Raw genomic sequence first — 16015 nt, 5'->3', positions numbered from 1 at the left:
CATTTTACCACCTTGTCTGCATTATTTACTATGCTAGTCATGACAGATTTGAAACATCCGACACAGTCCCCACCTTTGATTAGCTGATAGTCTACTGGAGTTTTCTCCAATGCCTCTGAATAAATGAATCACTGCAATGTTTGGCTCTCTGGATGGCAGTTTGAGACAGTGAAAAGAGAACAAGCTTAGAGTTCTAAGAAATCATTTTTCATCTTTAGCAAAGGGATGATAATTCCTACCTCCTAATGTTATTTAATAATTAATCTAAAGAACACTTAATAAACAATTACATGCAACATAAAATATAATACATCACGTAATCAATAATAAATAAACAACAATGGACAGAAGTCCTGTTAGCATGCAATTAACATTCCAGCATTAAAGTCCTTTTCCCTCCTCTGCAATGTACAGCACTGACCTTGTTCCATCGGTGAAATACTTATTTTATTTTCACTCAATCTAGAAGTCATTTAACAGTCTATTTCCCAAGAGATTTTGAGCCCCTTGGGACCCCTGAATGCTTTGCAACCATAGGATGCAAAGCAGGAGAGTTAAGGAATGAACCATTTCCCTTTCCTCTGTGACCCTCATTTGTCCTTTTAGCTTCTGTGTCTGAACTCTCCAATAATTTTCCCTCTCTGTCAAACACCTTGTTTTTAATTGCTTTATTTGGCCTTTCATCTTTCTTTAAACTTCTCTGTCTCTCACCCTTCAGTGCTCCCCTGTCCCACTCCACAATCCCACACTGCATCTCATGCACTCCCCCTTCTCCTTTCCCAGGTTACAGCATGATCATCCCTTCCTCTCCTCTTGCTCATCACTCTCTGTCAGGCTCCTGTCCTCACAGACCAGCCAGGGGAAGCTTTATTGATCTCCTGGTAATGCCCGAGTGCCTCTGAAGGTTAAGGTCAACAAGAGTAAAGCATCCTGCTGAACCACAAAACCTAAACTCTGCTTTAGTAGGAGGGGGCATCAATTATTCAGAGCTGTCAGACCACAGGGCATCCTCAATCTGATGATGCTGAGTAGGAAAATGTGGAATGATCACCCAGAAGGCTAGTATGGGGAAGACCAGTATAACTATACTCATCCTCAACCCAAGCACCCACCCTTCCCACTGCTGCTGAAGGCTGACAGTAACAGCAAGATCAGCAGCTGGTCACAGGAAAAATGATGCCTAATGGAATCCCCTAATAGAGAGTTTCCATCAAAGAAGACATTAATGTTCAACAAATCTTCTAGGCTTTGAATATTTTTTCTTAACTCCCATAATCCCATGTGTATCTCACCTTAATTTCTTTGCTTAGATCTGAAATCTACGAGTTCAACACAAATCAAAATAAACTCAGATAACAGTGGATTTCAGTGGTCACTTCTCTTTTGTTCTGGCTTATTCAGCGGACATTTTAGAGGTTCCTGTGCCAATTCAATAATAAAAACATGTCATGCTAGCCATGGTGGTGCATGCCTGAATCCCAGCAGCTCCAGAAGCTGAGGCAAGAGGATTGCGGGTTCAAAGTTAGCCTCATCAACTTAGCAAGGCATTAATCAACTCAGTGAGACCCTGTCTCTAAATAAAATATTTTTAAAAGGGCTGGGAATATAGCTCAGTAGTTAAGCAACTTTGGGTTCAATTTCTGTCAACAACAACAACAACAACAAATAATTGTAATGTTTTAGTTAAAATACTACTTTTTAGAGTTTATAGTCAGTAGTGTTAAGATATTGTTTTTTTAGTTAGAAATACATAGAGAAAAAAAGAGTTGTGAATCAAAATTCTAGTGGAAATCAATGCAATACACTTTTCAAAAAAAAATGTGCCTTAGAGTAAAGACCCATCCCATATAAGTAGGTGTTATTACCATGAATTCCCAAATCCTTGCTAGGCAAATGCAAGATGCAATTTATCTTTAGGAAATCTCCTCCCCTGCCTTCACCTTGTCAAAGACCTTCTCACCCTTCTTGACTATTCTTAAGTGTCTCTTCCTCTGGGTATCACTCAGGGGTGGTTCAGAAACTCTTCTAAGATTATTGAAGTTCCTCTTATGTTATAAAATTACTAAATTTATGATGGTGCTTAATAAGTCCAGTGATGAAAAGCAGTTCAATGCACAAAATCAACAAATTCCTTGGATTTGAATACTGATTCCATCACTCTGTTTTCTGATCTATAAATGTGGGAATGATAGCAACCAATTCTACCTCAAAGTGTCATGTTAAAGAATTATGGGCTGGTGTTATAGCTCAGTCGTAGAGTGCTTGAGAGGCACTGGGTTCGATCCTCAGCACTGCATAAAAAATAGATAAATAAAATAAAGACATTGTGTCCATCTACAACTGAAAATATTTTTTAAAAAAAGAATTCGACGTATGCAAGATGTGGCCCTGCACATAGTGACTAGTATATAAGTATAGCTGTCATTAAAATGTTGTCTGCACAATTTCTGTTCAGGCAGAAATTATACAAACTGCCTTTTCTAGAGATTCTAGAGATGGGCACATTCCACTGAGTAGTTGTTGAGTTAAGAGATGCTGTCAATGCAGGAGAGGAGGTCCATCAGGAACCTGTCTAGGGCCTCTGGATAAAGTCCTTTCATCAAGATCACAGGAGAAATTCTACACGGGTGTCTTACAATTCTGCACTTAATATAAGTAGAAACTTTTCACAAATCTTTGTAAACACCTTGGGAGTTAGAGATAGTGTCTACTTCCCGAGCATAGATAAGTTTCTTTTTTTTCTTTACTCTTAGCATAATAAAGATGATGTCTCACTCCTACAGAAGTATTGTACAGATTTGCTTGTATCCCACTATAAAGATTCAGGTTCCCTAACTTGGAGTTACTTAGCTATAACACAAATCCAAGTCTGCACCTGGGCTGTTCTGTGTCACGCTTGTGGATCTGGGGGATATGAGGAGGTGATATGAACTTGTAGCTCATGCTGTGGGCTGTGACAGAATCCTTTGTCTCTAATCCAGGAGTCTCATGTCTTCTGCCAGTCCCCATAAAACAGTGACAGTTTATTTCATTAGTTTAAAAAGGGTAAAATTTCACATCTTTCACATTTCCTGATAGGTCTTGGTGATGAGACTAGGATATTGACTGAGATGTAGCTTTCTGTAAGATAAAGGATAGGGTCGTCACAGGCTGAGTTAGGGAATAATGGAATAATTCTTTTCTCTGCTATAGCAAGTGCTATTCCACACTGGCAGGTGAGGGCAGTGAGACCAAGTCTACACTGCCCTAACTATTAATAAAATTTTGAAGGTTGGATGGTGATAGGTAAGATACTGGTAGATTTGCTATCTGGGGAAGGCATGATTCCTGGTTTTCAAATGATCATCTTCATTTGCAGTGTCCTCATTTGGTGGACAGCAGAGAGAGAAAGGGAATTTCAAATTTTTTTTTCTTTTTTTTTATTGTTGGTTGTTCAAAACATTACATAGTTCTTGATATATCATCTTTCACACTTTGCTTCAAGTGGGTTATGAACTCCCATTTTTAGCCCATATACAGATTGCAGAATCACATCAGTTACACATCCATTGATTTACATATTGCCATACTAGTGACTGTCGTGTTCTGCTACCTTTCCTATCCTCTACTATCCCCCCTCCCCTCCCCTCCCCTCCCCTCTTCCTCTCTACCCCCTCTACTGACCTTCATTTCTCCCCCTTGTATTATTTTTCCCTTTCCCCTCATTTCCTCTTGTATGTTCTTTTGTATAACCCTGAGGGTCTCCTTCCATTTCCATGCAATTTCCCTTTTCTCTCCCTTTCCCTCCCACCTCTCATCTCTGTTTAATGTTAATCTTCTTCTCATGCTCTTCGTCCCTACTCTGTTCTTAGTTACTCTCCTTATATCAAAGAAGACATTTGGCATTTGTTTTTTAGGGATTGGCTAGCTTCACTTAGCATAATCTGCTCTAATGCCATCCATTTCCCTGCAAATTCTATGATTTTGTCATTTTTTAATGCAGAGTAATACTCCATTGTGTATAAATGCCACATTTTTTTTATCCATTCGTCTATTGAAGGGCATCTAGGTTGGTTCCACAGTCTTGCTATTGTGAATTGTGCTGCTATGAACATCGATGTAGCAGTGTCCCTGTAGCATGCTCTTTTTAGGTCTTTAGGGAATAGACCAAGAAGGGGAATGGCTGGGTCAAATGGTGGCTCCATTCCCAGCTTTCCAAGAAATCTCCGGTCAAATGGTGGCTCCATTCCCAGCTTTCCAAGAAATCTCCATACTGCTTTCCAAATTTTTTGTATGAAGGGCACTAATCCCATAACAAAGGCTCAACCCTTATGACCTAATTACTTCCCAAAGGCCCCACCTCCAAATATTATCTCTTTGAGGAATGAAGTTTCAACAAAGGAGTTTTGGGACAACACAAATATGCAGTCCATAACAAATAGAACATAATTTGGTTGTGTGTGCTTTTTTTTTATTATCATGAAGCTGCTCTCTACCTCAACCTTGATTCTCCCACCCCTTCAACTCTGACCTCAGCTACATCAAAGGGGAAGGTGATTAAGGTGGGGTTGAGGTTTAGATCTCTTAGCACCCAAGCAGCAGTTAAAAACACATGCACACATTTAAGTATGCCAGACAACCACGAAGAAGGAAAGGATGCAAAACACTATGGATCTGTTGGATACAGACCTCAGTCAACATCCCATCTGTTCACAGTTTGGAGGGATGCTTAGATTCAGTAATGGGGTTCGAGCACAATTCAAACTGAGGGGAGAAAAGTGACCTTGTGAATTGTGTACTTTAAACCAATTCAATGTGATGTTGTTACTGCTATATAATAACAGGAACTGAATTCTACCTATTCTTCTCTATCAGCTAACTGATATGCTTGTATTTTCATATCCCATAATTAACAAAGGGGATTATCTTGAATCATGATGGCTGCTGGTAGAGAAGTATTAATGGCATGTATTACTAAGAGTAGGTTAGGAATTAGACTCTACCCTCTGATGTCCAAATCTTCTATAGTATACAGGATGTCCTGGTAGTTGGGTAGCTAGAAGTCTTTGTTTTGATGATCCTGAATATAACATTATCCAGACATCCATTCCTACAAAATTAATTGACCTTATTACCTATATTTTTGTTGTTATTGTTTTGTTTTGTTTGCTTTGGTTTTTTAAATGCAGAGAGCTCTACTGTATCAAATTCCTCTGGCACCCAGGGGAGAACTGCTGTCTCTTCAGCTCCTCACCACCAACAAGAAGGTGTGGCAGCTTAGTTGACTCTCTGGATAATGGAAGAGGAGGTGACTTAATTCAATATTCTACTCATTCTTCTGCATCAGCTAATTCTCAAATCAGCTTCCCTTGAGTTCTGTTGAAGGTCGTCTAGCAACTTGTGGCATGTTCTCCACCTTTGAGGCTCTCCACACAAATGATCTCCCCTGAGCTACAAATCTCTATGGCTGATGATTTCCCACGTTGAATCCTCCAGCAAAGGGAGGAGGCCTTCACCCAGAGGTAATCATGAAGTGGGGGAGTTGGACTCTGACCTCCCGGCATTGCTACTAAATATTTTGAAAAGCACCTGTTATCTTGCTACTAGGTTCTTGTCAAACTGAACACCTGACCTTTGCATGTTTTGAGATTCTCTGGCTTGATATTCCATTTTAAGATGGCATTTTAGTCAACATTTTTTCACTGTTGTGAGCAAAAGATCTCATAAGATCAATTATAGAGGAGGAAAAATTTATTTGACTCTCAAAATTTCAGAAATCTCAGCCCATACATAAGTGGACTCCATTCCTCAGGTAAGACAGAAGACTGTGTTGGAGAAAAGCAGCTAGGAACATGGCACCAGGAAGCAGGGAGAGAGAGCTCTGCTTACCAAGAACAAAATATACACCTGAAAGGCATGACCCAGTGACCCTCCTCCAGCCATACCCTATCTGTCTGCCATCACCACTCAGTTTAATCTCTATCAGGAATTGAGTAATTCGCTGATTAGGATAAGGTTCTCATAACCAAACCATTTCATTTCTAAAACTTTATTGCATTGTCTCATATATGAGCTTTTGGGGGATACCACATATCTAAACCATAAGAGATAGCTAAATTAAGACTCAGTGACTATCAAGATGGGAAGAGCCCTACCATCCCTGCTTGTCAAATGGAAATTGTCAATTCAAGAATGTAGACTGCCACATTTAGTGGCATTTCAGCTTTATATACAAAGTGTCAGCTATGCCTCTGGGGAAATTTTATCATTAACTCCAAGCCATGAAGCAAAGCTGCTGAGTTTGTAGGGCCCTCAGTTTACATAGGTTACCTTAAGTGCCTGTACCTGCTCTGATAGTATCCTCTGAAACTGCTGCAATTCTTCTGACTGAGAATCAGCAGAATAGAACTAAAAATGGACACAGCCATTCTGCTCAGTGGGCAGAACTCAAGGTCATTTACATAGTCCTGGCAAATGATTGTCTCAATAGGACTCGTTCCATATTTAGTGATTTGGGGAGCTGTTGTCAATGGCATAGCTATTTGATCTGCCACCACTTAGGAAACTGCAGACTGGACCATTAGACACCCCTCTATAGGGCCATGAACCATGGAAACAAATCACAGCTGCTAATCATACCTCCTGGGTCATTTAGATACCACATGAAGGGCCTATATTATCATGAGACCCACTAGAACCAAGTTGCTGATGGAGCCTATAACACCCTGGTTAATACCATTGATCCCTGGATCTGTCATTGTAGGAGAGGTGAAAATGCATCCACCATCCTAACTGGGCACAGAGTAAAGGACTCTATGTTTTCCTGCGGGAGTTATGAATGCATTTCAGACTTGGTGACTCCTGCCAAAAGTCGACCTTCTTGTCTCCTGGTGGGATAAAGCACATTTCCTGGGGCACTGGCCCTGTCCACTGCTGAAAGATTAACTCGATCTGACTTTTGACCTGGTTTCAGAACTATTAATGTTGTCTCCCTGCTGTGGACACTTTTTCAGGATACAGGGTTGCTGTTCCAGTAATCTTCTTATACTGACCACACTGCTGTGGCTCTTGAAACTAATCTGGGTCATACATTGGGCTTTCCAGAGCATTTGCAGTCTAGCAATATTGTGCCTTTCATCACCGAAATTACTCCGCAAAGGGCTGATAGTCAAGGTGTTTAATGGACTTTCACTCTCCATATCATCAAGCATTTGGTATCATTGAGCTTTGGAACAGTCTTGGAAAAACTGAGTCATAAAGACTTCCGGCTCTATTTCCCTTGCATCCTCCCAGTTCACACATCTTAACAGGACACTTCAATCCCTGAATGTGGCTACTCTATGGAAGGAATCATCTCCTGTCAGCCACTCCCTGGAGAAGAAACAAACAAAATAAATGAGGAGGAGTATACCTCTCTCTGAAAACTCAGGATTTCTTCCGGACCAATCTCAGTATGATGTTCTTTATCTTCCCTGACAACAATCTTAGGTCAGCATGACTGGTTTACCCAGGATCACAGACTGGCTAGAAACGGACATAGAATACTCACAATTAATAGTAATTCAGCCCCTGGATTCTTTTGTTGGATTAATATCATTCTAGATTAAAAAAGAGATAATGGCTATTTAGCTGAGTAAATGATTGTCCAAATCCCGCTCAAATAGTCAAAGTGAGGATGGAGGATTGCATCTCTATATAAGTTTCGTAAAAATGTCTTTGACCCTCTGGCTCCTGAGTCTTTGGATGAAAGATCTTAGTTCAAGTGGGATTTGGATTGTAAAGGATGAAGTTAGAACTGCTGCATGTGACACATCAATTCTGTAGCAATAAATAGCAAAAGCTCAGGCACCTGGGGAGAAGCATCTCGGACCTAGGAGTTACAGAAAGGAAGGGATATGACTAATCTTTTGTCTTTTAGAGCCATTCAGGAGCTTTCCTCAGGAGGAAAATAACCCAGTATAGTTCTCCTAAACCGTTGCAAACACCTTTATTTAACTGACTGACAGTTCTGCCAACTGTCTTCTGATGGCTGACAACTTGATTGCCTTACCCTTTCACCCCACTGAGCAGGTTATTAGGAATGGTAGGGGATGGTCCCCAGTTAAACTGCATCACAAAGCACCTGTCAAAAAATTGTCTCCCCTACTCCTTTCCCATACTTGTTGATTTGTGGAACAGAAAAATGTCATCTGACTGGTGCATGGATATCCAGGATGCCTGCGGGTAATAAAATGACAGACACTGAAGTCCTTTATATAATATTGTAAACTATTTGCATACAACTTAGACACATCCTCCTGCATATTTATAATAATTTTAGATACTTAAAATGGCTAATATAATATAAATATTATGCAAATAGTTGTTAAATGGTATTGAGTTCTTTTTTTTTTTTTTTCCTTTGGCAGTACTGGGGATTGAACCCAGGGGCACTTCACCACTAATCTATTTTTAGGTTTTATTTTATTTTTAGAAAAGGCCTTACTAAATTGCTGAGTAGGGCTTGGAACTTGTGATCCTCCTACCTCTGCTTCCCATATCACTAACATTATGGGCATACACGACAACACCTGGCCAATGTTTAATGATATATTCTATATTTTAGATCTGCTGTTGGGTGAATCTATGAATGTGGAACCTGTGGAGCTAGAGGGCTGACTATACAAGTCAGGCAGTCCCTGCAAAGACAGGGACTAGGCTCAGTCATTCCAACTGGTCTATAAACTCTGAAGTCCTAACAACCACCCAGAAGAACACACTGGGTATCTGTTCCACCTGTAATCCTGAATTGATGGCTTTATTACTTGGGGTGGGGGGTGGAATTATAAATAAACTTTCCATCCTGAGGAATCATAAATAACTTTGAGATTATATTTTTTTGTGAGGAAGCCAGGCATTAATTTGCCATTCCTCTGAATATACTGTGGCTTTTTAAATAATATAATGTGCTCAACAATAATCTTCATATATTTAAGAAGACACAATCTTTGCCCTTGATGGCATTCAGATTAGCATTAATTCGATGACCAGCACTGAGATTGTTATTAATGACAGAATTTCTCTAGACTTCCTCTTTACAAGCCAAGATAGGTTCTGCATAAATCTCCAGAATATACCATAATATCTGCATATACGCCTTGGACAAATGGAAAGATCAGCATAGGAAAGTTCTCCTTTATTTTTGCAGGTAGACCCTCATCATTTATGGCATTTATTCATCTGGTTAGGTTTAGGGAACAAGATGGAAGGGTATATTGTGAAATAACATCATCCTACAGTAAAAAGTCTTTTATTTTTCTTTATTTTGAATGGGGAATTGAACTCCGAGGCACTTAACCACTGAGCTACTTCATCAGCCCTTTTTTGTATTTTACTTAGAGACAGGTCTCACTGAGTTAGGGCCTCACTAAGTTACTGAGGCTGGAGCTGAACTCATGATCCTCCTGTCTCAGCCTCCAGAGCTGCTGGGATTACAGGTATGCACAACTGCACCTAGCTCAGTAAGGAGTCTTATTGATAGTGACCTCAATTAAATGTTGTATAAAACAAATTGGATGGATTTAGTACCAGCCTCTGCCAATCAGATTAATCAGAGTGATTGGTGAAAGGGTATACTCATGAGAAAATTCATTAGCAGAGAAGGAAGAGGTAAGTAGGGTTAGGAGGTCGTCCTTTAAAGAACCCTTGTATTTCTGCACCTCTTGCAATCAGAAGCACAAGTCTATGAAAACATCTTCCTAAGGATATTTCCATGATGAAGAACTCTAAGACAGAAGTAGTGTCTCCCTCCATAACACAGGTATTATATAATAAAGATAATGCCTCCATGCAAGGCAAATGTTAGGCAAGTTTGCTGGGAGTTCATTTTAAAGCACTTTCATTTGCTGAAATTGGGAGTTGTTCAACTATGATACAAACTAACAGAGCATACTACATCAACCTGGGTCATACACATGACACATTTGTGTCTTGGGGGACAAAAGAGACTTATAAGAACATAAAGTTATTGCTGTTTGAAGTTCTTTGTCGTTGACCTTGGACTATTCTCCAGGAATCATCTTGTCTTCTGTCAACATCCCTAAACTAGTGTAAGGCTAACGTGGTGGCCTGTGCTATGGTTTAGATAATGTCCATGTGTTGAAATTTTGGTACCCAGGGTGCTATTGGGAGGTGGTGGAACATGTAGGATGTGGGACCTAGTAATAATTCTCAGGTCACTGGGGGCATGCCCATGAAGGGGTTGTGAACCCAAGCCCCTTTCTCTCTCTTTTGGGCTCCCTGACCATGAGGTGATTTTGTTCCTCCATGTGCTTCCACCATAATGGGTTGCCTCTCCAGAAGCTCACAGAAATTGAGCCATTTCTTGGATGGCTAAAATGTCCAAGTCTATGAGCCAAAATAAACTTTTTTCTCTTCTAAAGTTAATTATCTCAATTATCTCAATTATATAGTGATATAAAGCTGTTTAATACAGGCTAAAATCAAGGTAAAATCCCAGACTTTTCAGTTCTGTGTCAGTCCCTATGATGTCTTAGTAGGTGAAAACTCCTCTTTTTCTTTCAGAAGACTTCATTGCCTCTGTATGTTGACCATGAATCTAATAGAATAACAGCATTAAATGAGAATAATTTTCCATAATAGGAAAAAAAACAGTATGCACAGATAAGTGATGGACTCCTCTAACTGTCCACTTTTCACTAGTTTCTGGAAGCACACTGAACCACTTGGTTTCTAGGATGACAAATTCCACATTATCAAATACCACTTCACATTAACAAATGCCACGTGACTCATCAATATACACCAACATTTAATTTCTCCTCTTCAAAGCTCTTTTGATTCAGACATAGAAAATAAATTGAGAAAAGGGAAGGAAGGATTGGGAGCATATGTTTCTCTTAGATTAAAGTCATTGATTTCAGGTTGACACCATGAGAGTTGTTGATAGAAATAAATTTTTGTTTTTCCTAAATACGATTTTCTCATTGAAGAACAGAATTCTGTGGGGAAAGTTCTTGAAGTCAGTGCTAAATTATAAGTTCAGATGTACTGAGTTCTGGCTCCCTTTTTCCCACATTGTATTCCTTGTGGCCAGAGCATCTCTTCACTCTATCCTTTTACCTTCCATAGAGTGTGCAATTCACATCAAAGCATCATGATGAACAAAGTCCTCTTCCCGGCCCCATGTCACTTTCCCTATGACACTGAGATGACACTGAGGCACCCAGGATACTTTCTGAGTGTTTTTATGCTCTCTGTCTCTAAAGACTGCTAAATTGGGTCGGATGTGTGGGATTAAGCTCACCTCATAAAATTTGCTTGAGAAAATCTCATATCCATTAATGCTTCATAAAAATTTTACAAGGTTTCTGCTAAAGGAAGGAAAACAAACAGAGGTGGTGTCGGCATCTAGGCGCTCTTTAAATCAAACATTCTCTCTCTAATGCATTTTTTTTATGGCACCAATCAGAAAAGCAATCAACCATGAAGCCTGCGGCTTCTTCTGCTTCCATTCCTAGAGCAAAATTTCTAGTATCTTTAAGCATTCTGCACGAAGTCAAAAGAGAAATTTCCCTATTAATATTAATATATTTCTATAGCATACATACACTCTCTCTCACAGATATATGCACATGTATAGGTATCCATGGATCTTCCCCAATCTATCCATCTATCCATCTTTACATTCCTTAGAAAAATTCTTCAATTCTTGAAAAGTTCATAATAAGATTAAAACTGTCCATTCTTAAATTTGAGGTTAAAAAAATAGAATAAGTTGATCAATTAATCATCCCTATGCTAAAATATTCCAGGGATATATAGAAAGAGTGGACACTTAGTAGTAGCAGGATAGCAATTTAAATATTCTTACACTTACTGCATTTATTTTTATTTGTATTGTTAATGGAAATAAATGACAATAAAATAAATCACGGATAACAATTGAGTTCCAGGGGTTAAGAATGCACCAGTCCTGGCATGTGAAGGGAGATGTTTCAGAATAATTTTAGCATGAGCGAACATAAAAATAAAGAATAGCCCAACCAAAGCCACAGACCCTTGTCCTCTGCAGTCTTGAGCAGTGTGATCCACATAGGCTGTGGCTGAATGCCCATTTGATAAAGGAGGGAGGCTGGGTGGAAACTGTTTTTTTGAGATGAAAACATACTCTCCCTCCAGCCCTCATTCCTCCATTTGTGTTACTTCCTTTCAAAGCCAGGTCTTTGAAAAGTTGGCTTTTCATAACAGACAAGTGACTAAAATATAGAAGTGATAATAACACTATGAAACATTGCTTAGACTTTTTCATCTTTCATATATATTATAATTATCTGATCCTCAGAACAATCCTGTAAAGTAAAGCAACTGTAATATCTTGGAAAAGGAAAAAAGACTAGGACTAAAGAAAGAAAAAAAGAAAGGAAAAAAAACCCAACTGGTGTTTAAATTCTAGCCTGGTCTCCCAGTGGTTTGTACAATCTCAGACAATCGCAGACCTTCACAAACCTGTTAATACATGTAAATTAGGGATGACTTTCTCTACTTAACACATGAGTAAAAGTATAATGCTGTGGGTCTTAAATGCCTCCCAATGGCTTATGTGTTGCAGGATTTGTCCCCAGCCTGTGGCAGTATTGGGAGGTGGTAGAACCTTTAGGAAGTCAGGCTTAATGGAAGGGAGTTAAGTCACTAGGGGCTTACTGGGGATATTATGGCCCCAGCCCTTCCTCACTCTTTGCTGCATATCCACTGTGAGTTGAGCAACTATGCACCATGGTGTGCCACCTACAATTATGTTCTACCTCACCACAGGTCCAAAATCAATGGTCAGCTAACCATGAACTGAACCTCTGAAACTAAGAGCCAAAATAAGTGTTCTTTTTTCTTTTAAGTTGTTTACTTCAGGTATTTTGTTGTAGCAATGGAAAGCTGAATAACATAAACAGGATTAAGTGGGATAACATCCAGGACCATACATAGATGGCATAAAATAGATGCTTGAGTAATCAATTGTGTCCATTTATCTTTTCATATGGTGAAGGAAATCAATAAGTGATACAGAGCTAGTTAGAGGGTAGAGCTTTGAATTCGATATGTCTTCCACTTCTGATCCCTGAACACTTTAGATTACATGACTCAAGACTTTCCAACTTTGCTTTTGGGTAATGATGTCCCACATAGGTAGAGGATGACATTAGAGAGAAAGGAGGAGCCATTCATTCCCATTGTTCTCATTAGTGGTGAGAAATCTAGCTAGAAGAGAAACCATATTTTAAGGGAATAGAAAGGAAACTAATAAATGTGAATGAGAGCATGGTGTCCCTGAGCTAGAGTGAAGGGTCCCTGGGGACATTTCTGCATTGGGGTTCATCCCACTTGCACAAAGATAAAAATGGGATTCTATGTTTAGCAGGAGCCTGAATCCTGAGTCTTCTCAAGGTTTCTGTATTCCTAAGAGCTTCCTTGCTTAACACAACTGAAAAATCTGGCAAGAGACCCAAAGTAATGATAAAATATCATGAATTTTGTCTATGGAAGCCTGCTAACATCACCTCTGTTGAGAAGAAACCAATCTACACATCAAGGTCCTTGTTCTTTTCCATTTTCTTGCACTCCCAAATGCCTTTTTAATGTGGATGGTTCTAATTGTATCTCTAATAACTAAGACTTCCAAATGCCAGAGGTCACTATTCTGCTTTAGATATGGTGGCACCTGTCTTTTCCCTGACATTCCAATGTGGAAGAGGAAAGAATCAACAGATTAATGCAGAAGTGAAATTAGAACATGCCATTCCCCACTCCCGTTAACTGGTTCTGCTTAGGTCTCTATAGTGCTGGCAAATGTAGAACTGTGGCATTTGCACAGAAGTTTGCTCTGAAGAAAATCAATGGCAGACTTCTTGACACCATGTATCAGACATCTGAGAGACACTGGCTTCCCTGCCTGGTCCTGGGAGTTATTGAGCATGTTCAGAAAGGAAGTACATTCACTCAGCTTCTGCCCTACAGGTTTTGTAAATAATTCAGGAAGACAAGGATGAGCTATCTTAAGAATAGGCTGCAGGGGCTACCTTGCCCCAGGATCCTTAGACGTCACCGAGTGCTCCTCTGGTCATTTTCTACTGTTATTTTTAAAAGACAAAGCACAAACTTTATATTTAGGAGGATATTTTGATAGCACTGAGCTAAGGTAGTTATATGTCCCTGGTAGGGACACTAGCACAAAATCCCCATCTTCTGAAGTCATACTGGAGCATTGAAGGTGTCCTGAGAGGATGAGAGGGGGAGGTTTACTTGATGAACATTGTCAACATAGAATTCTCACCCCATAAGTAGATTCCTTAGACATTGAGTTCTATAATCATATATAATAACTTTTTGCTGTTACTTGAAAATGTTATAATTTCCCAAAGTTAATAATGTGTCTATTATTGGCATTTTTACTCCTTATACTTTAAAATCCTCTTTTGAACACATTTGAAGGGGCATTTTCTCCTTAATGACTCTCCAAGAAGAGGGAAAACCTAAAATTGCTAGACTGCCACATTTCCAGCCAGCATCCGTCCGTGTAAGTAACAGGAAAAAACACCAAGTAGCCAATCAACATTGGGAATTTTTTTCAGTCTCATTACTATTCAAAGAAATGCAATTTAAAACAATGACATGGCATTTCCACTGATCAAACGAGCAAACTTCAACAAGATTACAATAGTCAGCACTGTTAAGGGGTTGATGGCATAGTGAAATAAGCAGGCTGATGCTGCTTTGCTAGAAGTATACAGAGCACCTGTGAGAAGGGCAATTTGACAGCAGGTGTCAAAAAACACTGGCTGTTTGCATATCCTTCACCTCAACTTTACTGGAAAATTTTAAGGAAACAATCATGGTTGTGAGTAGAGATGGCTCAATAAGGATATTCATTGGAATGGTATTTACAATGATAAAACCATTGGAAAGAGCTTATTTCTACAACACATAAAAACATAATGACTCAGCTATAACAGAATATTTTATAATGATGAAAAATCACTTATGAAGTATTTAATGATATGAGGATATATATATATATATATATATATATATATATATATATATATATACACACACACACATTATGTAAACAGGTAACAAGATGGTATGATATGGCAATTTTTTACAAATAAAAATATAATAAAGTATATAATTAAGTAAATGACTATATAAAACAATGATGGAAATGTTAGCAATGATGAACTGTGGACAGTAAATTATAGATGGTTTTAATTGGTCTGTTTTGTTTTGGGTTCTCATTGCTTCTTAAACTTTCCACACCAAAAAAAAAAAAAAAACACATTCATTTAAATGACAATTTAATGTATTCTATAAAAGTATTCCATACAAGTTGACTGAGCACACACTATGAAGCAAAATTTCTTCAAGCACACAGGCTTCTGGGAGGTGCCAGTAGAAATGAAAAAATATACACAATACTGGAGTCGCAAAGGGAGTCTGTGAAATCCAGCTTGTGGCTTAATCTGGACCCATTGAAGTACAAAAGAAAACAGATCCTTGTCTCCTTTCAGAGAGCCAGATCCTCTGGACACATCTAGTTAAAGACTTGGCCAGCAGCATTGATGTTGTAATGTGAAGGAAATTAATCCAAACCATTGGTCCATCTGCCTCCCAGGGCCTGGGACAGAGCAGGAGGTTGGTCCTGCCTCTCCTCAACTTCTTTAGGTCTATGGAACCATGAACTTGTTGGTGAGTGAAGTATCCTATGGTCTTTAGAATACCTGTGTTTAGTTTTCCAAACACTGATCTCTGATTCCCATATGACATACAGTACCAGGTCTTACCCAAAATCACAGGTATGCTGGCATCTAGCCCTGAGGAATAGCGTTTGTAGATGTCAAGGCATATACGACTTGACTAATTTAATTGCAAGACATTAAATAAAAGGAATTCACCTTGCCTACCCCCTACACATCAACTTCATAATGGCTGATGCAGGCAAGCAAGGAACTGGATCTCTCTCTCTCTCTCTCTCTCTCTCTCT

At 39.1% G+C, this 16015-nt stretch overlaps 1 protein-coding gene across 4 annotated transcripts in view; it reads right to left on the bottom strand.

The window, feature by feature from the left end:
* The window catches only part of Ntm (neurotrimin), a 960133-nt gene that overhangs the window by 347416 nt on the left and 596702 nt on the right, over positions 1-16015 (bottom strand). The window lies entirely within an intron of this gene.

Source organism: Marmota marmota, unplaced genomic scaffold (assembly GCF_001458135.2).
Source record: "Marmota marmota marmota unplaced genomic scaffold, marMar, whole genome shotgun sequence".
Taxonomy (NCBI): domain Eukaryota; kingdom Metazoa; phylum Chordata; class Mammalia; order Rodentia; family Sciuridae; genus Marmota; species Marmota marmota.
Note: the sequence above shows the minus strand (reverse complement) of the source record. Positions and strands in the feature narration are given on the sequence as shown.